Source organism: Ursus americanus, chromosome 16, assembly GCF_024610735.1.
Source record: "Ursus americanus isolate L20-20 chromosome 16, mUrsAme1.1.p, whole genome shotgun sequence".
Taxonomy (NCBI): Eukaryota; Metazoa; Chordata; class Mammalia; order Carnivora; family Ursidae; genus Ursus; species Ursus americanus.
Genome location: NC_142142.1, coordinates 11,377,994 through 11,403,227, shown reverse-complemented (window position 1 = coordinate 11,403,227; position 25,234 = coordinate 11,377,994). Strand labels below are relative to the sequence as shown.

Here is a 25,234-nt window from a genome sequence, read left to right as displayed (position 1 = left end):
TCGGGCCCTGCTCGCGCGCTCACCGCATGCCCCTCCCGCACGCCCTCCCCGAGGGGCGGGGCCGGCGCCGTCAGCAGCAGTGCCCGGCGGGGAAACCCCGCCCACCGGCGCCGCCAGGCCGCCCGCGCCCTGCCGGCGCCCCGCCCACCCCGAGGGCGCTGGGGTTTCCCTCCGCCCCCTGCTTCCCAGGGAAGGGCTGTGGTCTGGGCACCCGGGCAATGGTTCCCCGGGCTGCCTGCCCAGCTCAGACACGCCCCTGGCTGTATGTTCGGGGCTCCTGATAACCCTGAAGCTGTTCCCTGTCTGGACGTGTCTGAGCCTCTATCTCTGTCTGTGTGTGTGTGTGGTTTGATTTTTAACTAGGGCGGGGTGGGTTGAAGCCACCGACATGCCCTGGCTTGATAAAACCTGTGCAGAGACGCACCTCAGTGTCTTCCTTGGAGGGCAGACCTCAAACCGAGCCCGGAAACAGAACTCTCCCAGCTCCCGGGAATTCTAGGAAATAAACAGCGATTTTTTTGATAAAGATATAGGTAAGTGTGTCTTGGGAACAAAGGGAAAGGGCAACAACCCTGGAGGGGAAAAAAAAAAAAAGGAGGGGCGTTGAGATCCTATAAAAGAATGCAGCCAAAGCACTGAAGCAGAGCTGCTTCAATTTGGGCTTCCAATCCCAGAGGTTTCCGCAGGCTTCCTATAATTTTGCCCTACTCTCCAGGCAAGCAACAGCCTCCCCTACTTCCAGCCTGAAGACTATTGCGACACAGAGCTGCAGGAGGGATCTTTTAAAAACGCAAATGCAACCGTTCCTGCCCCTTGTTGTCAACTACACAAACTCTTCCCCAGCTCAGAAGGTCCATTCCCATCTCGGCCCTTGTCCCTGCTGTTCAACTGGGACTGCCTTCCTCTGTTATCTATTTGCCTAACTCCCACTGGCCCTTTAAAATGCAGCTTCCTGGGCGCCTGGGTGGCTCAGTCGGTTGAGAGTCTGTCTCCCTGGGTGCTCAGCAGGGAGTCTGCTTCTCCCAGGGCCTGCAGCTCCACTGCTTATGCTCTCTCTCAAAAATAAATAAAATCTTAAAAACAAATGCAGCTTCCTGAAGCACTTCCTAATAGTCACCCCACAAAGCTCCCTTGCCCTTTGTTCGCACCCTCCAGTGATACATCCTGATAAGAAAGCTTGCTGTTTATTCTTTATGGTCAAGGAACGCACTCCACCTGACCATGCCTGACCATGCCGTTTGAAATGAAGATTATAGTTGAGGATGATACAATTGCCGTTTTCTAAAGGAACTAGTTGGATAAGGCGCAATCACAGGTAAAAGAGAAAACAAGGGGAGATGGGCCCACAGACTCTCTGTAAAGTGACCCTAGCAGATGGTAGATGCAAAATCTATACTTTCAGGGTGCGGAACTAGGAGTAGAGGCAGTGTGTATTAATAGAAATAGTAGGATAGCTGAAAATTTTCTTTTGAACAACAGACATTGAGCTTCTGCCCTTGGCTGGGTGCTGGAACACTCTGAAGTGAATAGGAAAGATCAAGAGGGCAATCTCCAGAGAAATAAAAGCCATTGAGGTGTGGGAAAACTTCTATTTCTAAGCATTTTTAGAATCTCAACCTCTAAAATGTTTTGTGTATATTTTTAAAATGTATAATAATCATGTATATATAACTTATAAATGAATAAATATACATATATTTGTATATTCAAAGTGAACATGCAGAAATACATACTCAAGTTATTTGCTGGTGTTGGAGTGCCTGTCTGGCTCAGTCAGTAGAGCATGTGACCCTTGATGTTGGGATTGTGAGTTCAGGCCCCATGTTAGCTGTAGAGTTCACTTAGAAAGAAAATCTTTAAAAAAAAAACAACAGTGTGATTTGCTGATGAAATTACTATGAAAACAGTGTACAGACCACAAAAATAGAGTGTGATAGTATTTTGCTCGGACTAAATAAAAAATTAGCGTATTGTGGGGCACCTGGGTGGCTCAGTTGGTTAAGGCGGCTCTGGTCATGATCCTGGGGTCCTGGGGTCAAGCCCCATATCCAGCTCCCTGCTCAGTGGGGAGCCTGCTACTCCCTCTCCCGCTCCCTCTGCTTGTGCGTGCTCTCTCTCTCTCTCTCTTTCCCCATCAAATAAATAAATAAAAATCTTTAGAAAAAAAATTAGGGTGTTGTGGAAAGAACCCCTGACCCAGCCAAGTGACTCAAGTCAGGAGATGAAGTCTTGACTAAATCAAGACCCTGCACATTTCATCACATTTTCATCAACAGTGAAAAAAAAAATCTACCATGAACAGGACAAAATTTAGGAGAGAAAAATTCACCTGACCAAGAAAACAGGTGCACTGCAGTAATTTCCTTCTCAGAAAACAAAATGGAATTCATATTACCATCAGCAGTATCTATTTTTCTCTCTTTCTAACAAAATTTTCCCAAGTATAAAAACAATGCATGGAAATGTAAGGGACCCTGAAAAGCCAAAACTATCTTGAAAAAAATCAAAGTTGGAGGACAATTTCATACTAAAAAGCTACACTAATCAAGGGAGTGTAATACTAGCATAAGGATAAACATGTAGATTAATGGAATAGAATGAAGACCCCAGAAACAAACCCTTAAGGGTTTTTTGTTGTTGTTGTTGTTGTTTTAAGATTTTATTTATTTATTTGACAGAGAGAGAGAGACGGCCAGCGAGAGAGGGAACACAAGCAGGGGGAGTAGGAGAGGAGGAAGGAGGCTCCCAGCGATGCAGGGAGCCCGATGTGGGGCTCGATCCCAGGACCCTGGAATCAGGCCCTGAGCCAAAGGCAGACACTTAATGACTGAGACACCTAGGTGCCCCACAAACCCTTAAGTTTTTGGTCAGTTGATTTCCAAAAAGGATGCTAAGACAATTTAATAGGGAAAGAATAGTCTTTTCAATAAATGGTGCTGTGACAACTGGATATCCACATGCAAAAGAATGAAATTAGACTCCTTCTTGCCACAGTAAACAATAACTCAAAATGTATCATAGAGTTACATTTAAGTACTAAAACTATAAAACTCTTAGTTTACATAAAAGTAAATTTTTGTAACCTTGGGTTAGGAGGTGGTTTCTTATATAAAATAACAAAAGCACAAGTAACAAAAGAAAAAACAGATAAATTGGGCTTCATCAAAATTAAAAACTTTTTGTTGCAAGTAATACCATCAAGAAAGTGAAAAGACAACCCCAAAATGGAAAGAAATATTTACAAATAATATATCTGATAAGAGACTTGTGTTCAGAATATAAAAGACCTGTTACAACTTAATAAACACACACACACACACACACAAAAACAATTAAAAATGGGCGAAGAATATGGCTAGACATTTCTCCAAGGAAGATAAATGCCAATAATCACCTGAAAAGATGCTCATGTTTGCCATTAGAGAAATGCAAATCAAAGCCACAATGAGATATCACTTCACATACACTAGGGTGACTATAATAAAAAAAACAATAACTAATATTATCAAAGATGTAGGAAAATTGGAACCCTAATACATTGATAGTATGTAAAATGATATGACCACTTTGGGAACAGTTTGGCACTTCATCAGAATACTCAACAGGGTTACCATAGGACCTAACAATTCTACTCTTAGCTATGTATCAAGAAATCCGAGGGGCGCCTGGGTGGCACAGCAGCTAAGCGTCTGCCTTCGGCTCAGGGCGTGATCCCGGCATTATGAGATCGAGCCCCACATCAGGCTCCTCCGCTAGGAGCCTACTTCTTCCTCTCCCACTCCCCCTGCTTGTGTTCCCTGTCTCGCTGGCTGTCTCTATCTCTGTCGAATAAACAAACAAAATCATTAAAAAAAAAAAAAAAGAAATCTGAAAACATGGCCACAAAAAAAATTGTACAAGGATGTTCATAGCAGCTTTATTCATTTTTTTTTAAAGATTTTATTTATTTATGTGACAGAGAGACAGCCAGCGAGAGAGGGAACACAGCAGGGGAGTGGGAGAGGAAGAAGCAGGCTCATAGCGGAAGAGCCTGATGTGGGACTGGATCCCGGTATGCCGGGATCACGCCCTGAGACGAAGGCAGACGCTTTAACGACTGCGCTACCCAGGCGCCCCAGCAGCTTTATTCATAATAGCCAAAGAGTGGAAACTGATGAATGGATTAATAAAATATAGACTATCCATGCAATGGAATATTATTTGACAATAAGAAGAAATGAATACTGATGCAGGATACAATATGAATGAACCTTGAAAACATTATGCTACATCAAAGAAGCCAAACACAAAGGGTACATATTGTAAGATTCCATTTATATAAAACATCCAGAATAGGCAAATCTTTAGATAGTAAGTAAAGTAAAGTAGAAGGTAAATCAGTGGTTGGCTGAAACAGGGAATGGGAAGTGATTGCTAATGGGTACAAGGTTTCTTTTGGGACAATGAAAGTGTTCTAAAATTAGATGTGGTAATGGTTGCACAACTCTGAATATGCAAAAAAAAAATTGTACACTTTTAATTTTTTTTAAGATTTTTTATTTTTTAAAGTAATCCCTATACCCAACATGGGGCTCGAACTCAACCCTGAAATCAAGAGTCTCACGCTCCACTGACTGAGCCAGCCAGGTGCCCCCAAATTGTATACTTTAAAATGCACAGTGGGGTACCTGGGTGGCTCAGTTATTAAGCGTCTGCCTTCGGCTCAGGTCGCGGTCCCAGGGTCCTGGGATTGAGCCCCACGTTGAGCCCCACATCGAGCCCCACATCAAGCCCCACATCGAGGCCCGAATCAAGCCCCACATCAGGTTCCCTGCTGGGCAGGAAGCCTCCTTCTCCCTCTCCCACTCTCCCTGCTTGTGTTTCCTCTTTTGCAGTCTCTCTCTGTCAAATGAATAAATAAAATCTTTTAAAAAGTAAATAAATAAAATGTACAGTAAGTATTCTAAATGGCTGAATGGTATGGTAGCTTAATTATATCTCAATTAAGCTATTTTTTTAAGATTTTATTTGAGAGAGTGCATGTGTGAGCATAGAGGGGTTATGGAGGCAGAGGAAGAAGCAGACTCCCCACTGAACCGGACTTGGGGCTCAATCCTAGGACCCTGGGATCATGATCTGAGCCGAAGTCAGACACTTAACCCATTGAGCCACCCAGGTATTCCAATAAAGCTGTGTTTTTAAAGAAAGTCAGATATTATTATACTGGAAAATTTAGAAAACTGTGAAAAAATAAAGGAAATCACTCATAATCCCACCAACTAGCAATAACTGTTGTTAACATGTAAGAATATTTTTTTCCAGCATTTTATCTATGGATTTTTTACATGCTAGAACTAATATTGCCTTTGTATTTCATATTTCAGAAGCATTTCTCATGCCATTAAAAAATCCTTGTAAACATATTAATAGTTATATCACATTCAGTATTATAGATATGCCACAATGTACTTTTCATATATCCATGCTACTATTCCCTTTTTACTGAGCATTTATGTTATTTCCAATCCTTGTATTTATTTTTCAGCTAACAAATGAGAACCCAAATTTTGGGAGCTTTCAACCAGATTCCTAGTGAAAACCCTTTTTACTAGTTTCCAAGACAAAAGAAATCCAGGGGCGCCTGGGTGGCTCAGTTGTTAAGCCTTTGGCTCAGGACGTTATCCCGGCGTTCTGGGATCGAGCCCCACATCGGGCTCCTCCACTGGGAGCCTGCTTCTTCCTCTCCTACTTCCCCTGCTTGTGTTCCCTCTCTCACTGCCTGGCTCTCTCTGTCAAATAAATAAATAAAATCTTATAAAAAAAAAAAAAGACAAAAGAAATCCAAGCTGTAAGCCATGTTTTCCACATGAGATATGTTGCACCATTCCATAACTGCAAAGGAAAATTTGAAACCACAGAAACCAAATGTGTAGGCTTACCACAGATGAAGTGATTTTATGATCTACACGTTACCTCTTGGCCTCTTACGGCAAGGCACATCTATGGTAGCCTGTCAACACTTCCTAGGTCCTGTATATGGGAATATTAGCATGTTGCCCACGTGCAGCAGACCACAACCCGGGGACACAGCCCCAAACCTCTGTGGGAAGAGCCCCTGCCCCCAGGGTTGGCTGGGGGAGCCCATCTATACTCCTGCAGCCCTGGGTTTCCCTCCACCATAGCTTCTCTCCGGTTTCACAGTAGTCTAAGAATCCATCTTCCAGACTCGGTCTCATTCTATCTCTGTATCACCAGTCCCTCATGGGGCCTGACACAGAACTGGTCTCAGGGAATATTTAAAGAACAAAAACAATAACAATAGATATCATTTATGGTACATTTACCATGAGCCGGGTCCTGTCCTGGGGTCTTTATATTCTATTAACTGAGTTAAACCTTACAACAGCCCAACGGGGTAGACACTATTCTCTCTCCCATTTCATAGTTAAGGTCATTAAAGTACAAAGAGGTTAAGTTACTTGCCTAAATATGTGTAACTAGTTAGTAGCGGAGCCAGGATTTGAATTTAAGCAGTTAGCTTCAGAACTCAGGTGCTTAACAGCTACCTTAACAAAAATTGCTGACGAACTTGTAAAATATTGATAGTGAAAGCCAAACTCTGGGAATTTGACAGGGACACAGAAGAGCACCCAGGAGGGTAAGTTTCATGAGTGTAGGAACTATGTAACATCACTGTATCCCCAACATACAGCTTGGGACAGAGTAAGTCCCCAGTGAACATGTGATGAATGAACAATATGAAAAGGCCAGGGTAAGAAAAACTATAAGAGAACAACAGTTTTTAAAATGCTATGGCATTTGTTATCTTTCTGTTTAATATCACCGTTTGTACTCATGTTCATTATGGGAAATTTCAAAATATGGATTAAAAAATAGTTTCATTATGAAATATATAATATATAAAAATAATAGATAACTGAATATATTAAGAATAATTAAGAGATAGAATCTGATTAAGATAGAACCTATATGAGAGCTAGAACCTGGCTGATGCCTTAAGCCCCGTGTATCCTTCTCCAATCTCATTACTTCTCTCCCTGCAGAAGCAACCACCTTCCCGGATTTTTTTTTTAAAGATTTTATTTATTTATTCGATAGAGATAGAGACAGCCAGCGAGAGAGGGAACACAAGCAGGGGGAGTGGGAGAGGAAGAAGCAGGCTCAGAGCGGAGGAGCCTGACGTGGGGCTCGATCCCATAACGCCGGGATCACGCCCTGAGCTGAAGGCAGACGCTTAACCACTGTGCCACCCAGGCGCCCCCCGAATTTTTTTTTTAAGATTTATTTTTATTTATTTTAGAGAGAGAGAGAGCATGAGCCTGAGGGGCAGAGGGAGAGGGGGAGAGAATCCCAAGCAGACTACACTGAGTGCGGAGCTCAGTGCTTTCTAAAGTGGTTGTACCGATTTACATTTCCACAATAAAGTTGTATTTCACAATATAAAATATATTTATAAAATAAAAATATAATCCGCAATAAAAATATATATATAAAGAATCATCTGAAATTTCATCACTCAGTAGAAAGCACTGACAATATTTGGTATATGATGGGCCAAACATCTTTCTGTGTGTGTATGTGTGTGTGTTTTATTTAGACCTATACATACGTATGTTATATTAAAATAGAGTTTAAAAACACAAATCATTTGGGAGTTTCTTTTTTTTTTATTTGAGAGAGAGAGAGAGACAGGGTGGAGGGAGGGGCAGAGGGAAGAGAGAGAGAATCTTAAGCAGACTCCTCGCTGAGCAGGGAGCCCAATGAGAGGCTCGATCTCATGACCCTGAGATCACGACCTGAGCTGAGAGCAGAAACCAAGAGTCTGATGCTTAACCAACTGAGTTACCCAGGCACCCTTTGGGGTTTCTTGTTTTCACTTATAATACATGACAAACATCAAAGAATAAATTTTTATGCACCTGCTGATGCTTAGGCTTCCAGAAACATCACTAGAGTAATCATGACTCTCAATCCCAGACTTTGAGACTCAGCTGCTGCCTCTGTAGCTGGATCCCAGGCCCCACTCTCCAGGTGGCGTTAACGCTTTCTTTTCCTTGCTCCCTAGCCTCCTGTGCGTTTCCCACACTTGGCCTCGCTGCCTGCTGACTAGCTTGTACCCAGAAGGCAGCTGTGAGTTCCTGGAAACAAAGGATCACCCATATGTATCTCTATGTTCCCAGTGCCTAGCACCAGAACTAGCATGTGAGCAAGTCCACAGACATTTCTCAAATGAAGTAAAACATCCACTTTTATGAAGCAATCTGGCATAGCATTAAGAGGTTAAGAGTATCAGCTCTGGGATGCCTTGGTGGCTCAGTCGGTTAAATGTCTGCCTTTGGCTTGGGTCATGGTCTCAGGGTCCTAGGATTGAGTCCCACATTGGGCTCCCTGCTCAGCAGGAGGCCTGCTTCTCCCCCTCCCTCTGCTGCTCCCCCTGCTTGTACTCTCTTTCTCTCTCTCTGCCAAATAAATAAATAAAATCTAAAAAAAAAAAAAAAGTATCACCTCGGGGACACCTGGGTGACTAAGTCGGTTGTGTCCCAACTCTTAGGTTTAACTCAGGTCATGATCTCAGGGTCATGGAATCAAGCCCCATGGCCAGCTCCATGCTCAGCAGGGAGTCTGCTTGAAGATTTTCTCTCCCTCTGCTCTTCCGCCCCACTCACTCCCACTCTGTCTCTCTCTAAAATAAATAAATCTTTATTTATTTTTTTTTAATGATTTTTTATTATATTATGTTAGTCACCATACAGTACATCCCCGGTTTCCGATGTAAGGCTCGATGATTCATTAGTTGTGTATAACACCCAGTGCACCATGCAATACGTGCCCTCCTTACTACCCATCACCGGTCTATCCCATTCCCCCACCCCCCTCCCCTCTGAAGTCCTCAGTTTGTTTCTCATAGTCCATAGTCTCTCATGTTTCATTCCCCCTTCTGATTACCCCCCTTTCTTTATCCCTTTCTTCCCCTACCGATTATCCTAGTTCTTATGTTCCATAGATGAGAGAAATCATATGATAGTTGTCTTTCTCTGCTTGACTTTAAAATAAATAAATCTTTAAAAAAAAAAAAAGAGTATCAGCTCTGGAACGTGGCAATCGTGACCCTCTATCGCAAACTCACTTCTTAATATGCTGTGATTTTGGTCCTATTAACCACCATAAACCTCAATCTATAAAATGGGGAAACAGGGGCGCCTTGCTGGCTCAGTTGGTAGAGTGTGTGACTCTTGATCCCGGGGTTGTGAGTTCAAGCCCCATGTTGGATATGGAGATTACTTAAAAATAAAATCTTAAAAAGAAAAAAAAAAAAAAGCAACAGTACCCACTTCATGTTTGGATTAAATGGAAAAAAAAAAAGGTTGCAAAATACAGTGCCTGGGAAATGAAATGAGATCAAAACACTTCATGGTATTGTGGTATTATTATCACTTTGAAGAAAGGAGAAAGCATCCTTGGGGAAGCATGGGGAAGCATACTGTCTACCATGCACAAGAGAGATGGTGGGGAACATCTGGGCCTGATTTTCCTGTAAGGCCTATCTTCTAAACTAAGCTGAAACTTGGGTTACAGAGAACAGAAAGTCAGTTTGTTTGTTTGTTTGTTTGTTTGTTTGTTTGTTTGTTTTTATGAAGGCTCCATGCCCAACATGGAGCCCAACCCAGGGCTTGAACTCATGACCCTGAGATCAGGGCTTGAGCTGAAATCAACTGTCAGACACTTAATGGACCAAGCCACCCAGGTCCTCCAAAGCCAATTTTTGTTGACTTGAGCTAAGTAAGCTTCTTTAGCCCCTAGTTTCTCAGCATTTCCCTCAAGGCTCCCTGGCCCCCTTATCCTATCCACAAGCCATCTCCTACCATGTCTTCTGCACTATTCTAGGTAATAGAAGAGGAGAAAAAGACAAATTTCAAGGATCAAAATGAAATGTAATAGTTGTAATAGCTAACACTTAATATAACATTTACTCAGTTTCTGACACTGTTCTGAGTATTCTTCAGTATTCCCTTCTAAAATCTTTCTAACAACCCCAAGGATGAAGGCTACCTTTAGCCCTCATTTACCAATAACGAAACTGACATGGTGAGACTAAATAGTTCACCCAAAGGCGCCCAGCTAATAAGTGGCTGAGTAGAGGCTGGAATCCAGGCTGTCTGGTGCAAGAGGCCATGTTCTTAACTCTTGTGTCTCACTAGCCCTGAGGAGCGCTGGAGCCGGGGGCTGTGCAGGACAGAGGGCTGAAGGCCAGCCTTGGGTTTGATTTCTCTCAGTACCTGGAGTGTAGGAAATGAGGCTTGAGAGGTCTGCAGGGATAATGCCATCAGGGATGGACAGGGTTTTTAGGGAAAGAGTGACATGGGTAAATTTGCAAAGAGGAGGACGGATTGATTGAATTGGGCAAGACTGACGACACAGAGGTTTCCATAGGGACTTGCAGTGATTTGGTTAGCAGCAATGGTGGCGGCGAAGAGGGGACAAATTCACAGATGTTTAAGGGGTTGAGTCAACAGGATTTGGAGAGATAGTGGGGAGAAGGATCAAGGAGAAGGAGGAGGTTGATCACTCCTGGGTTCCCCGCCATTCCCAGCTGCCCAAAGACCAGAAAATTAACCTGGCTGCTGGGGGTGGATGGGGGTATCCTTCAGAGCAAGAAGCAGAGAAAGCATTATTGGGCAAGGAAATAGTCTTTGAGGACTTGAAAGGGCGAGAAAGGGGCGCCTGGGTAGCTCAGTTGGTTGAGAGTCTGCCTTTGGCTCCAGTCCCTGGTCTCAGGGTTTTGGGATCGAACCCCACATCAGGCTCCCTGTTTAGCAAGGAGCCTGCTTCTCCCTCTCGCTCTGCCCCTCCCCCCCCCGCTCGTGCTTTCCCTCACTCTCATATAAATAAATAAAATCTTGAAAGAAAGAAAGAAAGAAAGAAAGAAAGAAAGAAAGAAAGAAAGAAAGAAAGGAAGAGAAAAATGTGGTCAGAATGAGACATTCAGAGTGGCTGACCGGTGTGCGGAGATGGGAGAGAGGTGAGAACATTTATCGGGAACCGAGGAGGGAAAGATTGAGGCCTAATACACTGGGATAAGGTGTTTGGGCTTTATCCTAAAGACAACAGAAGGGTTCAAGAAAGGGTATAACATATTTCTATGTGTTAGGGAAAATAGATTTCTGGTTTTTGGATTTTTGTGTAGGGGGCAGGGCAGAGAGAAGAGAGGAATCAGGAAAATTAGCCTGATCAACCTTCTAATTAATTAGGAAACTGTGGCAAATAATCTTGGCAAAAGATAGGACCATTAGGTTAAATTGCAATACAGGTCCTGGGCAGTCCTCATACAGTCTTTCCAAAAGGAAACTCCAAGGGCACTTGCTTCATGGAAAACAGAGAACTGTGGTTTACCAAGTCACCTCCTGAGCACCAAACACACCACACCCTGGGACATAAGTCGCCACGTATATGAACAGTCACTGCCCTTGGGTAAGCACTTGGAAAGTTGTTACAAAATAAATGTCATGGGGTTGAGTAGTAATTGAATAGCCCTAAATGGATTGTTTTGTGTTGAATGAGGTTATGGAAACATCAACAATAAAAAAGTAACCTAAAGACATTTGCCCTGTGAACAGGAATTCCTTCTTTCAACATTGCCTACAAATTAAGCCCTCTGTCCTTCAACTTGTAAGAATCATTTATATGTGTGCCTAGTCAGGTGCTGGTTTTCTTGTATCCACCCAAACACTGTCAGTTACCATCTAGATGCTGACCCAAATCTCTATCTAACCCAGATCTGTCCCCAGAGCTTTAGCCTTGGAGCCCTTTAGCCCTAATCAATTAGGATCATGTTTTGCTCCAGGTGGTAGAAAACCAAACCCAGTGGCTTAACTAAATTAGGGTTTATTTTTCTCGGACAGCCCAGGGCCATACAAGAACTCCACAATGCCAGAATCCTTCTGTTTTTCTTCTCTGCTTCCCTTAGTACACTAAGAGGCTTCATCCTCATGGTCACAGAAGGGCTGCCTCTTGTCCCAGCATCACAATGCTGTTTAGGCAAGAAGGAAGGACAGGGGTAAAAGGCAAATGCCAGCTGGACCTGCCCATTGTTATCAGGAAAATAATAGCTTTTCCAGAACCTCCACCCAGTGATGTTCGGTTAGAGTTTATTGGTCGGAACTGGATCTCATGACCAACTATAGAGTCTGGGAAGACTGACAAGAGAGTCTAGGAGGGCGGATGTTTTAACTAGGCGCATCGCTGTCCCAAACAAAGTTGGCTTCTGTTAGGGAGGGAGGAAAAGAGGCTGTCGAGTGGGCGACTAGCAGGATACCCCATAACCCTGCAAGTCCAGTTGTCTTGGACAGATCCACATGGATACTTCGAGGATCTCAAATTTCGTGTGTCATAAGGTGATCTTATCGTTTTCCCTCCAATTTGGTTTCTCTTCCAGTCATTTCTTACTACAGTGAAATTCACAACCATTGACCCAGTTTGCTAAAGAAGGAAGCCTTGACTTCCCCTGTCCCCATCCATCCGTACCCAATCAGTTACCACCGCTGTGGGCTCTTGGGTCCGTCCACCTCCCTCCTTCTCTCACCGCCATTGTCTCTGTCCAGGTCCTCATTGCCTATGCCCTCCCTCATAGCCCTGAGGAAATCCTCGCCCTGTTCCAGTCCCACTACTATTCTTCCCACTGCAGCTGCCAGAAGGCTCTTTCTTAAACTCAAAACTGTCAATGCTCTCCTCTGAATCATCACAAATTTCAGTGATTTTCCACGACCTGTGGGGAAAAAGTCAAAACTCTTCAGTATGACCAGCGAATCTCTCTGTGACCTGGACCCTACCCACCTCTCCGGCCTTGTTGCCACATCCCACACTCCGGTCACACTAAAATACTTTTTTTAAAAAAAGATTTTATTTATTTATTGACAGAGAGTGAGAGAGAACACAAATGGGCAGAGTGGCGGGCAGAGGCAGAAGCAGGCCCCCCATTGAGCAGAGAGCCTGATGCAGGGCTCCACCCTAGGACCCTGGGATCATGACCTGAGCCACCCAGGCACCCCTAAAATACTTTCAAATACTCTTCCCTAGAAGAGTCACTTCTCTCACTGCTGGATTTTGTGGGCATCTTCCCCTCCCTTCCTGTCCCCTCAGCTAACTTCTTATCTTTCAGGTCTCAGACCATTCCAGGCTTCCTCCAGAAGCTCTTCCCAGACCTGCCATTGTAATTCCTAGCGCTCTGCAGTTTAGCCACCTGTTTACTTGTCTTCCTCGTCAGCTAGATCAGTGGCTCTCAAACTTACGAGAATTCCAGAATTGCCGCTGGTTATGTTCCTTCAGAAACCTGCAGGCCCAGCCTGGTCTCTGGGGGCCCAGGCATCTCCATGTCAGACAAGCAGCCTGGGTCACTGTGAGACTGATGGTCCCGGAACCAGATCTTGAGAAATACCAAACCAGACTCTAGGCAACCTCAGGGCAAGGAAAGTGTCTTGGGCCCCAGCATGTCCCTAGCGCCGAACACAGGGCCGGGCACAAAGTGGGTCACCTCTCTAGCTCCAATCCTTTGTCCTTCCTCTCCTCCACATGCCTCATCCACATAATAATGATGGTTACTATGTACAGGGTAGCATGCACTCTTGTCAGATAGACAAGTGAGCAAACAAACAAAAGTGATTCTCCTTCAGTGATTCTCCCTTGTCTGCAGGTGCGAGCGTAAGCTCCCTAACAGACCAGAGATGGGAATCCAGCAAGGCCTCATGTTACCTCTGTGACTTTGAGCAATTTGCTTGGCTCCCTCACCTGAAAAATAAAGCTAATACTTGTACCAGCCTCCTAAGGTTGCTATTATGAGTAAATGAGATAATGAGCTTAAAACACTTAGGACAACGGCTGACACATGGCAAGAACTCAGTACAAACTAATCATTTATTATAGTTACTGCTACTACTATTACTATTTATGGAGTGTCTGTTATATGTTAGCCAGGCATTTAAGCAAGCATTTATTTTTCAAAGATTTTATTGATTTATTTGTCACAGAGGGAAAGAGCACACAAGCAGGGGGAGTGGCAGGCAGAGGGAGAAGCAGGCTCCCCGCTGAGCAGGGAGCCTGATGAGGGACTCGATCTCAGGACCCTGGGATCATGATCCCAGCCGAAGGCAGGTACTCAGGGACTGAGCCACCCAGGCATCCTTAAGCAAGCATTTTTATATGCATTCTTTCATTTAATTCTCTCAGTCTAGCAAAGTAAGATCATTATTCCACTTTGCAGATTAAAATACCAAGGCTTAGGGGCGCCTAGGTGGCTCAGTTGGTTGGGCATCTGCCTTTGGCTGGGGTCCTGATCCCGGGGTCCTGGGATGGAGCAAGGGAGTCTGCTTCTCCCTCTCCCTCTGCCCCTCCCCCTGCTTGTGCTCTCTCTCTCTCTATCTCTCTCTCAAATAAATGGATAAATAAAATCCTGGAATCGAGCCCCACATGGGGCTCTTTGCCCGGCGGGGAGCCTTCTTCTCCCTCTGCCTGCTGCTCCCCCTGCTTGTGTGCCAGAGTAGTAGGGTGGTGCCCCTCCAGGAGCTGGGTCCAGCCTGGAACCTCAGCAGCTTGACCTCTGCTCCACCCAGCTCTAGCCCAGCAGGAGAGCTCTCCGCGGGTATCACGCGGACACCAGCCCCTGCCCTGGGCCCAGCATGCCCGGCACTGAGCCCGCGGTCCCTGCCTCGGCGTTAGGAGCAAGCGTCAGCCGGAGCTGACCCGGGCGTGCGCTGGATTCCCACTCAAAAAAGTTCATCTCTGCTTTTTCTTAGTGTTAAGGGCTTGTAAACCACCTGAACGCCATCAGCACCATCAGGTCTGTATCATGCACATGAAAAGATGTGGTAGTAGTCGTAAGATGCGGATAAGCGGGCGGGGAGAAGCAGGTTACAAAGCAATATGTGTAAATGTGATCTTATTTTAAGCGCGCGCTTAGAAAAAAAGCCAGAAGTGAGTATTTATGTAAAGTGGGATTAAGAACGATTTTTTATTACTGGCTATATTTTCTAAATGTTCTACTATGTTTTAATTGGTTTTTAAAACTATTGTAAGGGTGAGAAAATAATTCTTCCTCTCTTCTAGGTTCTTGGCTGAGACCCCACCTATATCAAAAAGACAGCTTAACAGGAGAAAAACAAGTCCCCACAAAGAGATGAGATTCAAAGGCAACAACGCAGTTGAGGCTTATATACCTTGCGAAGCTAAGGACAAGGATAGAGGTCTGGGATTTCCAAGGGGAGAGTCGGGGGAAGGCAATTCACAGAAAGGTGAGAAGAGCACATGTTTGGTAAACAAATGCTTGCCCTGTCCTGCAGGTAAGTCTCTCATATCGAAAATGTGATCTTAGATAAGAGCTCTCTTCCTGGTTACAGGCCCCCTTTCTAAATTCTTTTAGGCAGTTAAGGGGGAGGTAAAAAAAAAAAAACAAAAACAAAAACAAAAAAAAAAACAAAAAAAAAAAACTTTTCCTGAATCTGCTGGGTCTTGATTGCTTTCAGCATAAAATAATACACTTGCCAAAGTGGCACATTTTGGGTGGCATTCTACCCCATGCCCCCTTCGTTAGGTTAAAAAAAAAAATCACACAGGTAGAGAAAATTCACCAAGTACAAAAAAAGTCCTCAAAAAGTAAATAAATCTTCCTCTCCTCCCAATCCTTAATCCTCCTCCTGCAGAGGAGGACTATTGTATTCAGAACCAGATTTTATCATCAGAAACAAAGAAATGAAGTATTTGTTTCTGGGTTTGTAAGTCCCATTAACAGACTGGGGAACTTCTGAGGGCAGGGAGAGGAATCAGACAGGGTTTCCAACCACAGCTCTGCGACTAGCAGCGTAGGCTTGAGCAAGTCACCAAACCTTTCTATTTCTCGGTTTTCTCATCTTTGAAACAGAGATAACCACCCATCCCAACATTTTGTTGTAAAGATAAGATGAGATCATGTGTATAAAGCACTTAACTCCATTGCACACACACAGACGCCCGGTAACTGACAGTGCAGTCATTATAGTAATTGTCACTCGTGTGTGCCATGTGACTTTATGAGCTAGGGAAACCGAAGGATGCATAAAAACCAGCTTTTTGCTCCTTTCCCTGCTTCTATTCTTGCTAGAACCTGCAATCCCACTTTACACACGCCTCAGAATGCAAACACTGCATGTCCTCCTTCTAAGGGACAAGGCGTGAATGCTTTTATTAAGTAGATAACATCTAAGCAGAGGCAGCTATCGTTATGTGTATTACAGACCACCCGGGCTAGGCTGCGCATCTCCACGATCACACCCCTGGGCTCCAAGGAATAACACCTGGGCCCTTGTCTTTGTTCTAGGGGTTTCTAGGTGCCTGAGAAGACAGGTACACCAGACGACAATCCTCAATAAAAAACCCTGAGACTCCAAACAATCCCAGACTCCCTCCTTTCCTTTCTGAGTCTCCCAGATATTCTGTAGCTGAACTTTCTCTCTATACCTACAATAAACTCTGCTCTCACTTCCTGCTGGCTGGTTGTTCGATTTCTTTCCTGTGCTCAGCAGGGATCCTCTTGACTAGTCCCATGGGACCCCCTCTGGGTCTGAGGACCTGACATGCCCCCATCATTTGCACTTAGTTAAGTCTTCAGAAATGGACTGATAGACCATTTGTCTGGCAGGGAATAGTTTCTGAGATTAAAAACAGCTATAAGAAATTTCCCCTGAGGCTGATGTGGGCTTCAGGAACCACCAGCTCCTTTGGAGCTTGGCAGCTGGTGGGTGGGGGAAAGAGTTCAGTATAGGAGAAGCAAGGCTGAAACCTCGCTCTGCAGCTAACGCAGGCCATGCCAGGCTATGGGCAAACCTAAACGTACATGCTCTTAAAAATCTCAGGGAAGGCAAGCAAGCAACCAGAGGAAAATAAAGAACTGCGCCCAGGAATGAGGAAATTAACATACATTCATCCTTTGTGCTGAACTCATTGTCCCATCTTCTGTGGGTGAGCAATCCCCTGCATGCACGGACTAATAGTTTAGGGCACAGAACTTGGACTATTGGATTATTGTCACAGAGATCACAGTGGGGCCAGGTGAGGGTCTCAGGCTTACTGAGTCCTAAGTATAAGGCAATGTATACACATTTTTTTTCCCCTTTGAATCTTCATCATCTTGTGAGGTAGATGTTACTGCCTCATTTGCAGATGAAACACTCAGGATTAGGGAAGCTAAAGGCACTGTTACTAGGTCAAACTCCAAGGGTGACTTATTCCTAGCTGGCAGCCTTTCCCACTCTACCATGCCGACTTGTCAACTGCCATGAAGATTTCTGTAGTGGAAAAGCAAGGGCTCTTGCTTTAGAAAAGTTGGATTCAATTCTGGAGACTTTCTGTGGGGACCAGGGAGAATCATTTGCTATCTCTGGACCTTGGTTTACTTATTTGCAAAATGGGGATCATGACACCTGCAGTACTCACTGAGTGGCTGGGCAGGTCAAATGAGTCTGACAGTTCTGCTTAAACTTGAAAGAGCTTTGTGAATATTAGTGCTTGTTATTAGGGGCCAGACTTTTAGGAGGTCCCTGAAGGAGACTATGCCTGGGAAGGTAGGTAGGCCCTGTGCTTGAGCCTGGAGAAATGAGATGGAGGGAGTGGCTTGGCGGCCCAGAAGAGGAGGGCTGTGCACAGTATTTGGTACTTGAAAGTAGATGGGTAAACATTAACTGAAATTAATCCAAGCACAGCACGGGAAGTGGTTTGGGTGAAAATGGATTCTTTCATTAAATATTTGTTACTCATTCTGTGCAAGGCCCTGAGGTGAGATCTGGGGAGATAAACGAGAATAAAACAGGTACGTTACAACATGAGATAGAGGGGTGCCTGGCTGGCTCAGTCAGTAGAGCGTGAGACTCTTGGGGTTGTGGGTTCGAGCCCCACGTTGGGTGTAGAGATTATTTAAAAATAAAGTCTTTTTTTTTTTTAAAGATTTTATTTATTTATTTGACAGAGAGAGAGACAGCCAGCGAGAGAGGGAATACAGGCAGGGGGAGTGGGAGAGGAAGAAGCAGGCTCCCAGCGGAGGAGCCTGATGTGGGGCTCGATCCCAGAATGCTGGGATCACGCCCTGAGCTGAAGGCAGACGCTTAATGACTGCGCCACCCAGGCGCCCCCAAAATAAAATCTTTAAAAAATTAAAAAAAAAAATAACATGAGGTAGAAAGTGCTAAATAGCACCAGGGAAAACTTCTCTGGATCTGCTGGGGAAACAGACACGAAAGACCAGACCCTTGTTCGAAGAGCTCCCAACTGGGAGAGGCACGTGCTACATCCCAGGCCAAGTGATCAGGTTCAACAGAGTAGGGCAGAGCTGTGGGTGGTCGGAGGGGGAGGGAAGACCCCTGTCTGGAGGCAAGAGGCTGAGGGATAGGGAAGGTGGGAAAGGGTGGGTGGGAGATTGAGGTCCTTGGCCCTTTGTTCTAATTCTGTGAGTGGTCAACATCAATTTGAAAGTGGACAGTGGTGGGTTTTAGGGCTGGAGAGGAGGGGACAGGGAGGAATGAAGCTGGGAGGAAGGGACTGGTGGTATGCTGGGAAGAATGGGATATGGGGGTGGGGGGTTCATGGGTAGGAGTTGTCCAAATAGGAACCCTTTGCTTAGAGAATGGGTCAGAGCCTGGGTTTTTCTTCTCATAGACCACTTCATGCTATGGGGAGATTCAATGTATGAAATCTTGCACTTCTTATTAGATTCATATCCTTCGTTATTTAAATTTTCTGAACCTCAAGTACTTTATAAAATGAGGCTAATTATTTGCACTTCATAGGATTGTTGTAAAGAATGAATTACACTGGGACACCTGGGAGGCTCAGTCGGTTAAGCATCTGCCTTCGGCTCAGGTCATGATCCCAGGGTCCTAGGATGGAGTCCCCACATCAGGCTTCTTGCTCAGTGAGGAGCCTGCTTCTCCCTCTGCCTGCCACTCCCCCTGCTTGTGCTTTCTCTGACAAGTAAATGAAAAAATTAAAAAAAAATGAATTAGACCAATTCCATAGCATCTGTGCCCCAGGAGACATATCCACGAATCTTCCTAGCGACACTATGTGTAATGGGAAACGCGAAGCATTGTAAGTGTCCCTTAATTCAACAAATACATAAGTTATAATGTATTCATAAAACAGATTACTATACGGCCAAGAAAATGAATGAATTAGATTGTACGCATCAGGGGCACCTGGCTGGCTCAGTCAGTGGAACATGCAACTCTTGATCTTGGGGTTGTAAGTTCCAGCCCCATGTTGGGTGCAGAGGTTACTTAAAAACTGGCTCAGTTGGTTAAGCATCTGACTTCGGGTCAGGTCATGATCCTGGGGTCCTGGGATCTGAGCCCCATGTCAGGCTCCCTGCTCAGTGGGGAGCCTGTGTCTCCCTCCCCTTCTGCCTGCTGCTCCCCCTGCTTTTGCTCTCTCTCTCTCTCGCTATCTCTCACTGCCAAATAAATAAATAAAATCTTTATAAATAAATAAAATCTTAAAAAAAAAGAATTCTATGCACCAACAAGAAGGAATCTCAGAAATATAATACTGAATGAAAAAAATAAGTTACAGAAAAATATATATATTCTAATTCCTTTTATTTAAAGTTCAACACATAAAACTAAGAAAATTTGAGGGTACAAATATGTAATATAAAGAAAAGTGAGGGAGAAAGCAGAAAATCGAGGAGTGTGATTAGCTCTAGAGTGAGGTGAAGGGCAATGGGATGTGGGAGGGGCACTAGAGTTTCCAAGGTAACAGTAATACTCATTTTTAAAAATTTATTTATTTTACAGAGAGAGAGCAGGGGAAGAGGAGAGGGACAGAGAGAATCTCAAGCAAATTCCCTGCTGAGCGTGGAGCCCGACATAGGGCTGGATCTCATGACCCTGAGATCACGACATGAGCCAAAATCAAGAGTTGGACACTCATCTGACCGAGGCACCCAGGTGCCCCAGTAATATTCATTTTTAAAAACTGGTTTTGGGTGCAGGAGTTTTGTTGTATCATTGTTTTTTATGCCTTATGCATATTTTTATAAGTTTTTTTTCTGTACTTAATACAAACAAACAAAAAAACCTGTCCCATTTAATACCAACTGCTATAAATTACACAATAGTTTTGAAAGGAAACAAGGGGCGTCTGTGTGGCTCAGTCAGTGACGGGTCTGACTCTTGATTTCCGCTCAGGTCATGATCTCAGGGTCCTGAGATCCAGCCCTGTGTGGGCACTGTGCTGAGCACGGCGCCTGCTTGAGAGTCTCCCTCTCCCTCTCCCTCTGCACCGCCCCCCACCCTGTGCTCCCCTGCTCGCACGTACATGCACTCTTTCTCTAAAAAAAAAAAAAAAAAAGAATAGATAAAATAAAAGGAAACAAGCAAATTTAGGAATTAGTTTTGAATGATTTGGCTTATTATGAGTTAGCTTCTGGCTTATTAGCCGTTTGGCAAAGTGATGGTTTGAGGAATTATTCATTTGGGCAGCTGGCTTCTGTGATGTGCTTGTTGGAAAATTGGCCTGGAATCTGCTGTTGAGTAAGATCAGGGCTATTAGAAGCAAGCAAGGTGGCCAAGCCTGGAGGAGCCTAGAGGAGGAGGGGAGGGATGTGGGAGGCCTGGCAGAGTCCTGAAGAATGAGTAAGCGCTAACCAGTCTGTCAGCTCCGCTCCTTAATAGCCCCTAGAAATGCCTACTTCTCTCCACCCCACGGCCAGCCCCCAGGTCCAGGCTCCTGGCATCTGCCCCTGCTGCCCTGCCGTGGAGGCCTCCTGATGGGTGTCCTGGCATCCACTCGGACCTCCTTCGGTGTCCCACACCAGAGCCAGACGGGGATTTCTCATATATAAATCTGATTTGTTTTCCCTGCTTGACACCATTCAATGGCTTCTCAGGGCTCATAGGATAATAATCACAATTAACCTCATCGCTTATTGGGCCAATGAAAGGAGTTAATGCACGTGAAGCGTCTAGAAGAGCGCCTGGCCCGTAGTGAGTGCCACACTCACGTTAGCTCTTACTATAGTGACGAGGCTGCGCGCCTCCCCTTACCTCCACCTTGCACAACGTGTCCTGTTTCACTGGGGATCTTTCCCTTTATCTCCAGGTACCCCTCACTTGTCTTCTTGCCATTCTTAGAATGCACCGGTTCCTCCTTCCTTCAGAACTAGCTCTTTGGGACTTCGCCGTGTGGTGACTTACTTGTTCCGCGAAGTGTCTCGAAACACACGCCCCGCTTCCGCAGACAAGGTGCTTCTCCAGGGCAGGGACAGTCTGATTTCTCTCCCCGTCCTCAGGGCCAAGCACAAAGTGAGCATCAGCAAGCCTTGTTAAAGAACCGAACGGACACACTGAGGCTCTGAACAGTCGAAGCCAGAGCGTCCTTATTTCCTGCCATCCTTGTGGTGACGGAGCTGGTGTCACACTGTGCGGGGCTGTCAGCAGCCTGTGTGACCCGTTCACTGGCCCAGCATTCTGCGGGTTGCAGGGAAGTTTCCTGAGGACCTTGCCCCCGGGAACCACTCAACCGAAGCCCGAGCAGGAGTCCCAGGACAGCCAAAGCCAAAGCATCTTTTCGCTAGTGATTGGCAAGATGGCAAAATAAGAGGCAAAGGACCGTGTCAGCCTTGGTCAGATCTTGGACGTTGTCCTGCTCCGTTCCACACTTGCCTTCCTCGGTCTTCGGAAATGGACGGACGGACCATTTGTGCCTGCGGTGCGGCTCATTCCTGGGTCTTCCCCACGTGTGAGCAGCGTGTGAGCACTCAGTGAAGGAAGGAGGAGACTAAGAGACGAGCTTCCCCACGTGTGAGCAGCGTGTGAGCACTCAGTGAAGGAAGGAGGAGACTAAGAGACGAGAGCTAGGAGCTGCCTGGAGCTCAGCGCTCGGGGCGGGGGGGGGCAACAAGGCAGGTATGAGCACCAGTCACATCAACACGGGGTGCCGACTGCACCCACAGGGATCCGACCAGTACAGGAGCTGCCTAGAAGGACGGTCTGAGAGTCCCCGATGTGCGCAGGGCAAATGTATGGTTAGGGCGGGGCTGGGGGTGTTCACGTGTCAGCCATCGCCTCCTGCACAGACGGAACTGCCAGCAGAACTGGGTTTGGAGGCATACGCAGCTGTTTATCACGTGATGGGGACCGGGATGGCAGGTGGGGCGTCATTTGAAGAGGAGGGAACAGCATATGCTAAGACACAGAGGCCTGAAGCAGCACAGGATTGCTGTGGTATTATAAGCAGGTCTGGAGGAGTACAAGGAAATGTGGAAGGAGGAAGGGGATGGGGGAACAGAAGATGAGGCTGAAGAGGAAGACAGCTTTATGCCATGGCAGTGGGGGGCTAGTAAAATCTTTTCAGGAGGGGAAAGACATGATGAGATTTTTGTTTTAGCAAGGTCACACTGGTAGTCTGTGTGGGGCTTAGAAGGAAAGAAGAGAGGCAGCTAGGAGGCTGTCATATTGGTCCCGGTGGGCCTTGATTCGGTCTGACTTAGGGCAGCAGCAGGGCTGAGGACAAGAGACTGATTCAAGACACCTTTCCACACGAGAACACACAAGGCGGGGAGACTCATCTGTGGAGCATGTATTGTGCTCCTTCTTAACATTTCAGAAAGCATGTTCGTGTGTGAGAGAGGAGAGGCATGAAAGATGAGGGAGGCCCATCCTTACCCTGACAGGGGCGAGGCCAGCACAGCTGTTCATCGCGTTGACCGAGTACGCACTTGGCTCAGGCACACAGATGAACACACTACAAGGCCCACAGCAGCACGTGTGCGCTGAGCAGTCCCGTGAGGTGCCGTAGCAACAGGTGCGGGAGGGACGATTCTAGCTTCTGGAACTGGGTGAGGCCGGATGGAGAGGCGGCATGACAGTGGTACCTTGCATTATGGGGTACATGATGCTTCAGGAGGCCACTCCAGGCCGGGGAGTGGGGGTATGAGCAAGGGCACAGCGCTGGCAAGGCCCAAGGAACTGTGATTCGGTCTGATGCCGTGTGTGTGTGTGTGTGTGTGTGTGTGTGTGTGTGTGTGTGTGTGTCTAAGGTTAGAGAGGGAGAGAGGACCTGGCACAGCCAGGGGTGGGCTGTGGTGTGCCTCCACCACCAGCCTAAGGAGCACGGATGGGTTGGGTCAGCCCTAGAAGGTCACAAAGGTTCTGTGCAAGGCAAGGGGCATGGTCTGAGCCGTGCTTTAGGAAGACCGATCTGGTACCGTGTTCAGTGCAGCCGGAGGGTCGAGCCCTTCCCAGAGTGGGGAGACCAGTAGGTGGTTTTCGGCATAGCCACCGTGAGAGACGACGATGCTCTGGACAAGATTTCTAGCAGCGAAAAATGAAACTCGGGGGATAGATATGTGAGATATCGCCAAGGCAGCCTACATAAGTCAGAGTCCACAAGTGTTTATTGTCTGTTTGCTGCTTTTGTCTGTTTGCCGTTTATTGTCTGTCTAGAGGGCCAGGCTCTGTGCTAGGCACTGCGGGTGTGGGCAGCTTCAGGCCCATTTAACAAGGATCCCTGGCTGGGCTGGCTTGCTGAGCTCACAGGCCAGCGGGGAGAAGAAAGGAAACATTTGTTGCCTTTTGAGTAGGTGCCAGGTCCTGGGCCAGAAACTTGATACACATAATCTCACTTAATTTCAAAGCTAGCTTCCAATGCGGGAAGTGAGATGACCTTCCTTTTTCAGATTTGGAAACAGATTCTTTTTTTTTTTTTTTAAAGATTTTATTTATTTATTTGACAGAGATAGAGACAGCCAGCGAGAGAGGGAACACAAGCAGGGGGAGTGGGAGAGGAAGAAGCAGGCTCCCAGCGGAGGAGCCTGACGTGGGGCTCGATCCCAGGACCCTGGGATCACGCCCTGAGGCGAAAGCAGACGCTTAACGACTGATCCACCCAGGCGCCCCTGGAAACAGATTCTAAAGGGTGAAGTGACTTGCCCAAATTCATGCCAGCTAATTAGGGGAACGCTCCACAGACAGGGATTTGACTCCAATACCAGGAGCGGCCATTGAAGCCATCTGGACCTTTCTTGCATTCATTTTTCCCACTGCATATGTAGATATCAGTAATAATATCAATAACTAGTAGTCGGGAGGTACCAAGAATTGTTCCAGGCACTTCATGTATCCTGACTAATTTAATACTTGCAACAACCCTATTAGATGCTATTATTATCTGAATTATATAAGCAAGGAAACTGAGACACAAAGGGGCTAATAACTTATCCAAGGTCCAACCACTGGCAAGTGGAGAAGACAGGTTTTTGACCTAGGCAGTCTGGTTCAATGCCCATGCTCTTAACCAGTGTGTTGTACCCTAGTGATAACCAGACGACTCTACAGAGGCATAAAGCGGATCGCCCAGTCCGCTTGCTCACATGGTTTTATATCTGTACATGTTTATTCCTTCAGCAGTTGTTGGGTTTTTTTTTTTTGTTGTTGTTGTTGTTTTTTTTTTTTTTTTTGCATGCCAGATCTATGTTCAGCACCCCAAGCATCAGGGATATCTGACAAGAGCCTGTCCTCATGTGTGGTGGGGTCACATAGAAATGAACAGTGCAGGGAAACCCTCAGAGGGTTTGAGCAGAGGTCTGACATGATCTAGACTAAGTTTTAACGTGCTCATTCTGCCTGCAGTGTAGACAATAAGCCTTAGGAGGATAAAGGTGGGAGTCAGAAGACCAGCAAAGGTTGGCGCAATTGATCAGGACAGTTCTATTACAGCCACGGTGTTACTGGTTTGGCCAAGAGCTCTGTTTTAACACCCTGGGGAGGAGGGAGACCATGGTCTTCCACTAACTCTTGGCTCCACCACCAACTGACTTTGTTGGGTGTCTGGACAGGTCTTTTCAGCTGGACCAATGTGAGATGCTTGGGTCAGAGTGTCTCTAAGGTTGAATGTCATGACCCTGCTTACCTTCTGCCGGTGACTTTTTCTAGCCATCTAAACTATGTAATGGCCTCATGATGCCATCTCCCACATTGTTTTCTGCCACTTTCCCCATTGTTGACCTACTCCAGCCACACTGGCTTCCTTTTTGTTCCTCACATAGTCAAGCTTGTCCCTACCTCAGTGCCTTTTCACTTGCTGTTCCCTCAGCCTCCAAAGTACTTTCCCTTGATCATCCCATGGCTGGTCCTTCTCAACCTGATCTCAGCTCAAATGTCGTCTGCTCAGAGAGGCCACTTCTAACTACTTGGACTTGGACCTGCAACCTGCCCTGTCG

The 25,234-nt window shown here is 45.9% G+C and overlaps 1 protein-coding gene and 1 long non-coding RNA gene across 3 annotated transcripts in view; one reads left to right on the top strand and one right to left on the bottom strand.

The window, feature by feature from the left end:
* The window catches only part of ACER3 (alkaline ceramidase 3), a 176,037-nt gene extending 154,542 nt beyond the window's left edge, over nucleotides 1–21,495 (bottom strand). The window contains exon 1 of one of the 2 annotated variants that reach the window (XM_045816290.2): nucleotides 21,210–21,495. The gene's annotated coding sequence lies outside the window, so the exon portion shown is untranslated. Of the gene's footprint in view, nucleotides 1–21,059; nucleotides 21,127–21,209 lie in introns of those variants that run through there. The other variant, XM_045816292.2, reaches the window with a different exon arrangement.
* On the top strand, nucleotides 123–21,195 carry LOC148108759 (uncharacterized). Its single transcript, XR_015726936.1, has 3 exons — nucleotides 123–533; nucleotides 15,097–15,329; nucleotides 21,115–21,195. It is a non-coding gene; the product is annotated as an uncharacterized LOC148108759 (long non-coding RNA).
* Nucleotides 21,496–25,234: the final 3,739 nt, after the last annotated feature.